Source organism: Scomber scombrus, chromosome 22 (genome assembly GCF_963691925.1).
Source record: "Scomber scombrus chromosome 22, fScoSco1.1, whole genome shotgun sequence".
Classification (NCBI taxonomy): Eukaryota; Metazoa; Chordata; class Actinopteri; order Scombriformes; family Scombridae; genus Scomber; species Scomber scombrus.
In genome coordinates, this window is record NC_084991.1 from 4,861,384 (window position 1) to 4,873,548 (window position 12,165).

Below are 12,165 nucleotides of genomic sequence, written 5' to 3' on the forward strand. Positions count from 1 at the left end.
TATCTATTGAAATGAAACTAGATGCTGTCCAAGATTTTGGATGTCGTAATATCAGGATATGGCATAAGTGTTGTCTCTTCATGGTTTTAAAGGCTGCATTAGTGATGTCACTTTCTGAACTTACCAGACTGTTCTTTTGGCTCTATTATTTGTCTTTACATACTTAGTAATTATATCCACATTACTAATGATTATTTATCAAACATTTTATTGTTTTAACTTTTAGTAAAAGCACAAATAGTCATCCCTAAAGCACTGTCAAAATATTGGTTAAAATATTGTGATGTTTGATTTTGTCCATAAAACCTCTAGTTCAATGCACACAATTATCTGAGTTTCTTGTGCTCACAAAAGAAAGATGCATTGAGTGACACTCCTTAAGCATACTTATGCCTATAAAAACATAGGATAAATCTTGATATCTAAAAAGGGCATTTCTTTGATGACAGAGTGCATTATGTCAATTTCATCTTTCACTCACACATATATAAAAAAGGCATTAATACACATTAGGTGACGAAAAAGTGAGTAAGATGGAGTGTGGTGTGTTTACTTTATCTCAACCTCAAAGGAAAGAATGTGGTTCCTGTTGTGGTCTTAGGGCGCAATCACACTAGGGACAGTTGTTCTGTACCGTGCTGAAGCACGGATGTCCCCCCTCCCCTGTCCCCCGCTGGCCCGCACTCACATTACCTCAAACCCAACTAATTACGAAGAAATTACATCCGGTTCAGATCACCCAACATCAAGGCAGAAATAAACAAACTCCAAACCACCATCAAAACACAACTAGTCCTTCATAAACAAAAAACCTGGAAAACTTTTTACAGGCAACTGGACCATGATACAAACCCCCGAACCTTCTGGCAGAAAATCAAGACTTTAAATGGAGATCCACAAAACAACACTATCCCGCTGCTGAAATCATCTGGCATAATCATCACCGAAAATAAAGAAAAAGCCAAACTACCCCAATTTCGACAACACATGGAAAGACCTAGTGGACAAAGAAATCACAAAACACAAGACCTCACAGACGTATGTAACTAACCTGAACACAAAGCTCCACCCCCTCACAGAGCCTGTCATCACCCAAGAAATTCAATTGCACTTAAAGAAAATGAAAAATAAAGCACCAGGAGAAGACACAGTTAACACAGTTTTAATAAAACAAGCATCGATAACCTACCTTTCCATACCTTGGACAGCTCTTGACCACTTGCCTCACCACTGGCCACTTCCCTTCCCCCTGGAAAACTGCACTCGTCACTATGATTCACAAACCAGGAAAAGATCCCCACAACGCCACCAGCTACCGACGCATAAGCCTCCTCAGCCACATTGGAAAACTGTTTGAACGCATACTCACTTCACATTTAAGGAATCACATTGAATCAATGGGCCTCATTGCAATCCACCAAGCTGGTTTCAGAAAAGGAAGAGCCACCACAGACAACATCCTCCGCTTATCAGAAGACATCCACAGAAATCTCAACAAAAAAGAAATAACCCTGGCAATATTCTTCGACATAGAAAAAGCATTTGACAAAGTATGGCACAACGGACTCATATACAGAATACTAGACTCCAACCTCAAACTTCCACAACCCACCCAGTCCATCATCTCAAGTTTCCTCAATAACAGACAAATCAAAGTTAAAGTTGCCTCATCCATCTCGTCACCCTTCACCCCCCAAACAGGAGTCTCCCAAGGTGCAGTCCTTAGTCCCCTCCTCTTTCTCCTTTACATTTCTGACATCTATTACCCACAGGTCACCATAGCCAAAGTCTCTCAGTTCGCCGACGATCTCTGCTACTGGTCCAGCTCCAAAAGTCAACAACTTGCAGCCAAAAAACTTAAAACATGCATAACTGAAATAGAAAACTGGTCAAACCTCTGGAGAATCAATCTAAACCCTGCCAAGACACAATGCATCCTCTTTACCAAAAATCAACGTCTGCAACCGAATCTTAATCTGTCACTTTACAATCAACAAATCCCCCTGAGTAAAGAAGCAACCTTCCTCGGAGTGACCTTTCAAAACAACATGACCTGGACAAAACATTGACAAACTAGAACAAAAAGCAAACAATAGACTCAACCACCTCAAAGGCCTCTGTGGAAAACATGGCGCCTCACCCTCGACAGTTATCAAAGTATACATGGCATACACAAGACCACTATTTGAGTACTCCGTTCCAGCATGGATCATCATTTCTGACAACCAACGACAGCGACTACAAACCATTCAAAACAAAGCACTGAAACTTGCCCACAGACTCCCCTTTTTCATCAGCAACCATTATATACAAACAATTACAGGCATTCAGTCCATAAGACAACCACATCAAACCATAGCTCTCAAATATCTGAAGACCAACAACCAACCCTGCTCTATGGAAGACTATCAAAGAAGCCGAGCTCACAACCAACACCCCACTGTCATACATCCTCCAGCTACAAAACCACATACCACCCTAAACCCTTCATGATCCCATGACCCCCTCACTTAACACTGAACACACAAAACAAAACACACACCCACATGAACTCACAAGTAAATTAAATTAAAATAAATAAAAAAAACAAATTCAATTATTTCCTTTTTCCTTCTTTCTTTACTTTTCCTTTAATTTTTCATCCCTGTGTCCTTCTATCTATCTCTCTCCCTCTTTTTTTTTTTTTCTCCTGCCTTGGCCCACATGCGCCCTGGGCCCCTCTGCCAGAGTCCTGCCCGTCCTGCCGCCCACCAAGCTCCACCTCCGATGAATAGAAAAGGGCAGGACCCTGAGCTATTCCTCCAGGCTCAAGATATTTAATACTACTACTACAGAGGGATGAGTTATGCTATGAGAACGGAACCATACAAAGGGTGCCACCTCGATGTAACCCTGCCAAAGATAGTGTTTTAAGGAATGAAAACTGTCAAGCTTGTTGTGTTTTCTAAAAGACTGCTTTTCAGGCTTTGACAGCAGCTGACACTGACGCTGAACTCGTTGAGCTCTGCAAACAAAACAAATGCTGATGACAGAGATGACACATGACATGCACTGTAATTGTGCACGGTAGATGAGTTTGTGTGATAATGTACGTGAGAGAGATAATGTCTTTGCCTCTGTGAATGTTTATTGTGTTAATTTGAGTGCTGTGACAGCAAAAATAGCATTGTTACTTAGATCCTGTTATAGTTTAAGTGGACTGAATTGCACTGTGAGTGTTTTTCTAGCTGTGTCTGTGTGTGTACATGTCTGCCCTTCTGGCAGGCTCCCATAACTGAAATCAAGAAACGCTTCCCCAGAATCTAGTTCTGCCACTGTCTTTGTGCGTGTCTACTGTACATACACAGGCCTGACTTTACCCCTGACATGTATGACAGCTGATGACAGGACATGAAGACAGGCAACTTCTTCTTTCGTTTTATTGACAAAGAGATTCTGATCTGATTACTGCATAAAGAGCTGAGCAGACCAAGCAAAACAAAACAATCCAGGCATAAAACAGATTATAGAAAGTCACAGAAAGTATCCAATTCAATAACCTATTCACTCATGGAAGTGAGATAGACCTATGTTTTGGGTCTCCTTTGTGTACTGATTTTGTGCACTTTCTTCGGTGACCATATGTATTCCCACATATCATGGCATGCAGATGTGGAAACATCTTTTGTCACGAGAAAGACCAAGGAGGTGATGATGTAGTAGCAGAAAACAAAAATCAAAACGTTAATGTTTTACTTCCTGTCTCTTTTTAACATTCCTCACTTTGTCCATGTGGTTGCGTGTGTGGAGTCTAATTGGCAGAGCAGTCTGGGACCCTGCGGCTGCTGGCACAACAATACAGGAAGCCAGCACTTATCTGGGGAAGGGAAGAGGAAGAGGACACAGCACACATCAAGAGCCATGTAGGGTTTGTTATGAAAAATGCATTTTAATTATGATCATCCTCTAAATCAAAGGAATGAAACACCTTTGTGTGTGAGTTTGCAGCGAGGTAGCCAGATGAGGGTACAAGTTCCAGAGGATGTTTGGAGTTTACACAAACTGACATAGAGTGCCAGTTTTAATTTTCTTGTTAATGAGTGTGCCATAATCAACAATAAGTTAAAACCGTAAGTTAAATTATGATACCAATCAGTGCATCAAACAAAAAAATGCATATTATATCAGAATGCTGCTATCCACATGAAACATCAACATTTAAATTTTGGAAGCTGATGTGTATTTATTTATTTGAATGTGGCTTTGCTTCTCTTTCACCACGGACTGACGCGCTGTAAACTGGAGCAGGATGACACCCAGAGGAGATTTATTTAGACAGGTCCTTATTATTATAAAGATGCTGGAACTTTGTTCTCTATTATAATGTAAAAAAAAAAAACAAAGTTAGCAGATCTTTGTAAGCGGATCTGTGCTCACAACGTGTGTCACTGCTGCAGCGGTGCACTTTTAGACACCAAGCTTCAACATGTGCTGCGGGTCAGTTTGGTCTGTAAATACTGAAACATCACAGCAATAGTGTCTGAAATACATCTGTTCAACACACTGAATCACCACCTGCATTTGAACCTTTCTGCTTTTCTTTTTATTTCTCTGTACATCGTACAGCAGTAACAGCTCATCAGTAATTAATTGCAGACAGCTGGAGCGCGCAGCTCGTGCCTGACACCGCTGTTTACAGGACGCTGTAGTTCAAGTGCAGATGCTCACATCGTTACAGTCATTGTTACAGACATCCCAACTCTCCCGCATGTTGATAGCGGCTCCCTGACGCCCGCAAATAAGATCCAATCTCCCGGTATCTGGAGTGAGCGAGCAAGAGCGCGCACTAGAGAGTGACTGCGCGTGTGTGTGTGTTTGTGTGACTGTAAATGCAGCGCGTGTGAGAGCAAAGCGTCCTTATAGCTCTGTGTTGCCACTTATTAGACCGATCGCATCACACCGCCCCGGACCGACACCAAGGGCCCCGGTTCAGTTAAGTAGCGCCGTTGCCCAAGGCCGTAGCCAGGATTTTTCAAATACCGAGGTCAAAAAGAAAACTACAAAATATACATATAGTTTTAATAATCCATGATGTATTTAAAACGCTTTTTTGCTGTGCATTTCTCAGTCATGGTCACTCGTGTGTTCCAGTTCTTTCTTATCACTTCCAACTTTGCAAATTAAATCAACTCCTATTTCAGTATTCTACAACTTCCATGGTTGTATATTTAAAAATTGTATATTATTTTCTTTGTTCTTAAAATGTGAAATGGAGCACGGCCTGCTGGGAAAGGGAGAAAATGGCTCATCCAATGAATGAACCGTTTGCAAAATCGGGTCATGTCCAATTCACAAATGTAGACAACATATTTCTGGCGATTTTCAAGTCGCAGTTCAACATCTACTGCAGCGAATATTTTTTCTGGAAGTGAGCACTATATAACTGCTACTTAAAAATCTCCAGTAATATGTTGTGTATATTTGTGAATTTGTGACGAATCTGCTGACGGAAGCACAACACAGCTGGAGCTGTTCGGTAAGGAAACCAGTTAAATTGGACACCAGTTGGGACACCGGGGCCGGTGAAAAAATTACCGGATTTCAAGGCCTCACTCCACCGCTGGCTATAGCCGACTACTTTCGTTTTGACATGGCAGCGGTATCTGCAAGTACGTGTCACATGACGGTCCGTTGATGCAAGGATAATTGTCTCGTCGGCTATTTTTACTTCACAACAAAACGAAACTTCAAGAAAAAAATAGCGAGGACATGACCTCGGTGTCCTCAATGGTAGCTACGGCCATGCCGTTGCCATCAGCTGCCTATCTGAACAGGGGCCCTCTGTGGGAGATGTGTGTAGGACAGCGGCCCGCAGCGCTGTGGGAAATGTGGGTGGGAGGCCGTGCTGTCAGTCAAACTAATGAAGACAGGCCACGCATAGAGCAGGTGCCATGGTTAACAGGTTATTTTAAATGCTGCCATTAGGGTACTGCTTTTACCAGTGTGCCAATGACTGCTGCGGCGTGCCAACCGTGGCACGCGTGCCTAAGGTTGCCGACCCCTGATCTATACTATATTTGCACAAACTAAAATAAAATTTGGACTTTTTTGTCTAGAAATAGGTGTAAATAATAAGTATTGTAGCTATTTAGCTCCATTCACTTACATTCATTGAGGACTACCTAGCAAGCGCCTTCTTGGCAAATTGCAGCCAATTCCGATACAATAAAGATAAAGATAAAGATAAAGAAGCTTTATTGTCTCTTACGTTTCATTTCCTTTGGCAGCAATCCTTGTAGCAGCTACAATCAGTATAAATATAAATAAATATATATGTATTAAAATAAATAACAATGTACCTAAAAATATGTATAAAAATCAAGTAACAACAAGAACAAGAACAAGTTAAAGTGCAGGTAAAATTGCAGTGTGTTCATGGTTCCTGCAGCAGTCTCTTCACCGCCATGGGGAAGAAGCAGTGTTTGAGTCTGTTTGTACGGGCTTGAATTACTCTGGGCCTGCCAGACGGGAGTCAGGTCAACAGAGAGTGACCTGGGTCAGTGACCTGACCAATGCAGACATCCCAACCTGCATGAACTCATTTCAGGGAGGATCGGTGTGGGGGGGTGCATTGATATACTAAGCAACAAAACAGACCAATCAGGAAGCTTTGCTCTCACATGCGCTATATTGATAGTCACACAAATAAATAAACACACACAAACACACACACACACACACACACACACACACAGTCACTCTCTAGCACGCATTCTTGCTTGCTCACTCCAGATTCCGGGAGATTGTATCTCATTAGCGGGCGTCCGGGAGCAGCTATCAATATGCGCGACACTCCCAAGAATTTCGGGAGAATTTCGGGAGTGTTGCAATGTCTGACAATGGCATTAGTCAAAAGTGAACAGGCTCTCCCTAGATAGAAGGACTCTTGTAGAGTTTCAAAATGGCTGCAGAAGGAATGAAGTCATGCATGTTCTTACATGACAGGCGATTGACAGCAGTCAGAAAGAGGAGCAGCAGGAGGAGCATGTTGGAGGAGACCCATCATCTGACGGACAGCTGAGCACAGTCACAGTCACATTGACAGTAGTGTAAAAATTGTTGGGACACCAACAACTTCAAAAGATAAGGTATATACCAGAAAAAGCAGTACGCGCTCCTGCTACTGATGTTTTTTAACACCTCATGGATCCATTGATGGCTCCACAAAACTCTTTTAATGACAGACAAACTTCTACCAGGAGAGAGAGAGAGCAGTTACACAAATCATATTACCACTGTCACAAGCCTGAAGAAGTGTTACAATGTCCACGAGTGCTTGTGTACAGAATACAATGTACACAGCATAGGTAGAGTCAGTAAATGGAAAAATTGGGGGTAGGCCTTTTGTTGGACGATATATCCTCTAATATTGGTGCAAATACCATACTTTCCTATATGAGAGGTACCAGTACCCTTAGTTTCACCTTAATCATTTATGCCATGCCTGCAGCCTACATACATGGCCCACACACCCACTATAAGTTTGATAGTGGGAATGAAGAGTTTTAGGAAGATTTGGGATATTTACAAATGTCAGGGGCCAATTTTATAGGTTGGAACTTGGCTCAGGTCTTGAGGAGTCGTAGCTCTTATTCACTGAAAAAAACAAACACGCATGTAAACACAATATGCGATATTGAGGTCAGCAAAAATGATCAAGGTCATGTCCATGTATTGTCGTGACAGGCATGATTTACATTTCTGTGATGGATGTTACTTTTACATACTATATAATGCGTGAGTGTTTACATTTTAAATATCATTTCTCTCTTTGGTTAATCTTTGATTAGCAGCAAAAGAACGTGGAAGCCTACATTGGAGCCACAGTCAGTCCTGGGATTTCCTTCGGAGCCAGTTCATTGTCCCATTTTTTTTTTTTTTGCAAATAAATAAATCTTTGGATAAACGATTCAATTGAATCTTTTTTGATGTTATTATTGTTAATGATATTATTGTTGAATCTAGTCTACTCGCGTACTCAATAGTGTGGTAGATAATTTAAATTGATTCCACATTCCACCTTCCACATTCCATCTTCTTAAATTGAATACTATTAATCTGCTTTTATATTCCTTATAAATACACAGCTTGCTTTGATCATTGCACTTAACAACAGAAATAATCAATACACACTGTGGCTACCAATCTGTTTAAAATACATTTACAGCTCAGTTAGATCAGAATCTAAGAGAGCTGAATAGCATGGGAGAACAGCATTTCTTTATTTATTCATACCACTCAAATGAATTTGATTAAGAATGCACAGTACTTTTCAAATACACTGAAGTCTTCTCACACCAGATTGGTCATTTCATAGCCTACACACATTATATTTCCTAAAATGCCAAAGGCGCAACAGGGGGTTGAAAAAGACATTCAAAACAGGTTCCTGTTGAACCTGTTTTTGAGGAGACAGTCGAAGCTGGTTCAACAGGAAAATAGCCTCTGGGATTAATTCTATTGTGAATTCACACGTCTGAATATTTCCAGACAAAAGGCTCATACTTCAGCGCACTGCTGTCTTTAATTTAAAATGTGATGATCCAAATGAGCAGGTGTTGTTCCACTTGTTTGTTATGTTGCTCAATTGAACACCTGTAGCAGTATGTACTGTCAATTTGTGCAACAACATTTACCTTTTCAACTAAGCACACTTTAACAGCATTGTCTAGATTGTCTACTATTGACTACTGCTGCTCTCATGTTTTGCAATCCTCTCAGAAAGATGTTTTCAAATCTTTGTAACCCGTCCTTGACTGACTAACAATATCATCTCCACCAAACAGCAGGCAGGAAACAGAAGAATGTATTCATTTGTATATTCCAGGCAGGAAACAGAAGAATGTATTCATTTGTATATTCATTGTTAATGCGGTTTCTCACTGGCTGCAAATCAGGTTTGACCCACGGCCGGTACAGATGGCGTCACGACCAAGTGACCCGAAAACTAGCATAGGTGTTGGAGGAATGCAGGATGGAAAGCCAATAGAACCAGCACCCTCTAAACTGCAAGACAAGGATATTTGGCAAGGAGCTGAAGCAAAAAGATCAACCAGAGGGAGTGGCCCATATTAACGCGTGGATGTGAGTGGCAGTCAGATGAAGATCTTTACCAGCAGCTCAAATTCCAACCCAAAATAATGACAATTTCCCAACGGCCAGACATCGTCCTGTGACCAATCTTTGCCAGTACAGAAGAAATGATAGAGGGTTAGGGTTAGGGTTAGGGAGAAGTACAGAGAGCTTGCTGTAGCTTGTAAAGAAGCAGGATGGAAGGCATGCACATACCCTGTCAAAGTCAGATGCTGAAGCAGCTACCGAAAACCCTCTGTGTCACTGAGTCCAATCAAAAGAAGGCACTCAGGGAACTGGCTGAGGAGGAAGAGAAAGGGAGCTTCTGGCTGTGGCTCAGAAGAAGAGACCCTAACTGGGGGAACCAAGGATCCCAGGCCCAGGTGCCCCACCATCCAGAAATGTTCTAGGATTAAAGGGGTGAAACATCTGTGAATGGTGGCTCCCAGCTGATGGACCTGCAGCTGGCCCACTGGCACCAGCAGAGGTGCCTCCATCTACCAATAGTTGAGTGACAGTACACTGTGGCTGGTGGGCTCCAGGGTGCTTTCATTCCACTTTCCAGTTTTTGTGTGACCTACACTGAATAGAGTAAAGGGCCGTCCACACTGAGAACAATAACTATAATGACCAGGTAGCAATGTGTGGTGCAGGGTCATACGGAGACCTTTTGAGGGGCAGGGGCTCTGACCAGGGCGTTGCCGTTGTAGCAGCGGTGCTGTGTGTCGGTAACCCAGCAACACTAGGGAGGTCCGGGGGTATGCTCCCCCGGAAGAACATTTTGAAAAATAATAGGGTTGCAACTAACGATTATTTTTATAATCGATTAATCAGTCGATTATGTTTTTGATTAATCGATGAATCGGATAAAATAATATTTTTTAAATTTCCACACCTTTATTCAAAAACAAAACATTATTTCAAATTGACATTGCAAAAAAGTGCTCAAACAACATGTTGCTGCTTGGACTTCCCTGAGTTGTTAAAGTAATATTAAATTATAAATAATAATTTAAACAAAACAACTAAATGTTAATGTCTGATAGCTTTAACAAAATAACATACACATGTATGCTACACAAAAAGAGAAATGTTCTGTTGTTCAATGGACCTGAGCTGTTGGAACAATAAATAAAAGATAAATAATAATAATGGTTTATTTTTGTAGTTACCAGTTTTACTTTTACCATCATTAGGCTTCCATACATAGTTACTAGCTGCTGCTCTCCTCATCTCCTGCTGCTGACTGTGAGATCTGAGCAGGTAGAAGCTGATAGTTCACTTACTATAACCAGGGAGCAACAAGGTTAATGATCCACACAGTGACATTACATCATTGATATGACGCGCAAAAGCGATAGAAAACCGATCGTTTTTTGTGCGCGTGCATACGTGCGCACGCGCGCTTCGTGCCGCCCTCGGCAGGATGCAGCACACACTTTCTAGTTTTATGTAGTGTGAACAGCTCCTACACTTTAGAAGACTTTGGTGCGATTGGTTTAATAAGTGTTTGTACGAGAATAACAGGGAGAAAGATGCTACGCGGAGATGAATGAACGGAACGATATTTATATTTCAAAATCGCGTTTAACAAAAAAAAAAAAAACAACAACCCAGAATCAATTCGTGGCGCTCGGTGTTGATTCTGTGGCGCCGCGCCACACATTGTTCTATGTATGGGTAACACTGTTAAAATATATAATTTTAAATGTCGTTCGAATGGATGGCGGAGTCCAAACCACAACTATAACGATAACGATAGAGGAGAACGATATAATTTGGAATCCATATATTCAATTCAATATTTGAATGTATCTTTGCTCCTCTCTCACTGCGGACTGATGCGCTATAAATTGGAGCAGGATGACAGGGGTGATTTCTTTCGACAGGTCCTTATTATTACAAAGATGCTGTAACTTTGTTCTTTATTATAATGTAAAAATAAAAATAAAAATTATTGGATCTTTGTAAGTGGATCTCAACATGTGCTTCGGGTCAGTTTGGTCTGTAAATACTGAAACATCACAGCAACTATGTCTGAAATACTTCTACTACTTCTACAACACACAGAATCAGCACCTACCTCTGAACTCTCCTGCTTTTTCTTTTTATTTCACTTCTGCATTGGCTTCATTGTTCAGTAAAATAAAGTCTGTATAGATATAAGCGCTGCAAAGTAGTCATTTATTACATTTCTGAGATATCACGGGATTGTACAGCTCCATGTGATCAATTCATGACATGAATGGAAATAGGAGCGCACAACTTTTTATTCCCCGTTTTTATCAGACTGATGGAATAGGCATCACGTTGATATGAAATGTTCAGGCCGAGCCTTCTTCCATTTACGGCTCATTGTGGGAGTGGAAATGAGGTTCGTGCGCTCACAGTTTCATAAAGACTGAGCTGTATAATACAGCTTTATAAATATGACGAAAATAATGCGTGTGTATAGTTGTGTATATTGTATATTCATGCGTCTGCATAAAACGTATTGCTTATTATTTGTGCGCCTCTCTTTATCTCTGTGCTCCTCGTTGCCTCATTTATCTGCCTTGTTTGGTTTAATTTCTTCTGTAAAGCAATTTGTAACATTGTTAAGAAAAGTGCTACATAAATAAAGTTTATCATTATATTATTATTATTAGAACTATTAGAAGTATCAGTATTATTATAGAACTTATAGGGCGCTCATTGAAATACTTGGATACTTCCAAATTTTTAATACATTTACAGCTAATTTAAAAAAATAAATAATAATAATAATACATTTTATGTTGCAAATCAAGGTCAGTGAAGTTACCATATATTGTTCCTCGCCGGTCTATAGGGTAAAACATTCACCATGGTTCTACAACCTCACAGAGAGGAATGGGGAGGCTAAGCTGTTTTATACATCTCAGTCACTGAGTAACTCGGTGCACGTGAACGAGCCTAATTTTTACTCCCACAATGAGAAGACCCGCCTTGAACCAGCTGTTTTCCTATATGCATGATCTGCTCATACCGATCTGAACATCTTTCAATGAAACAAAGGGGAAATAGAGACTGCAG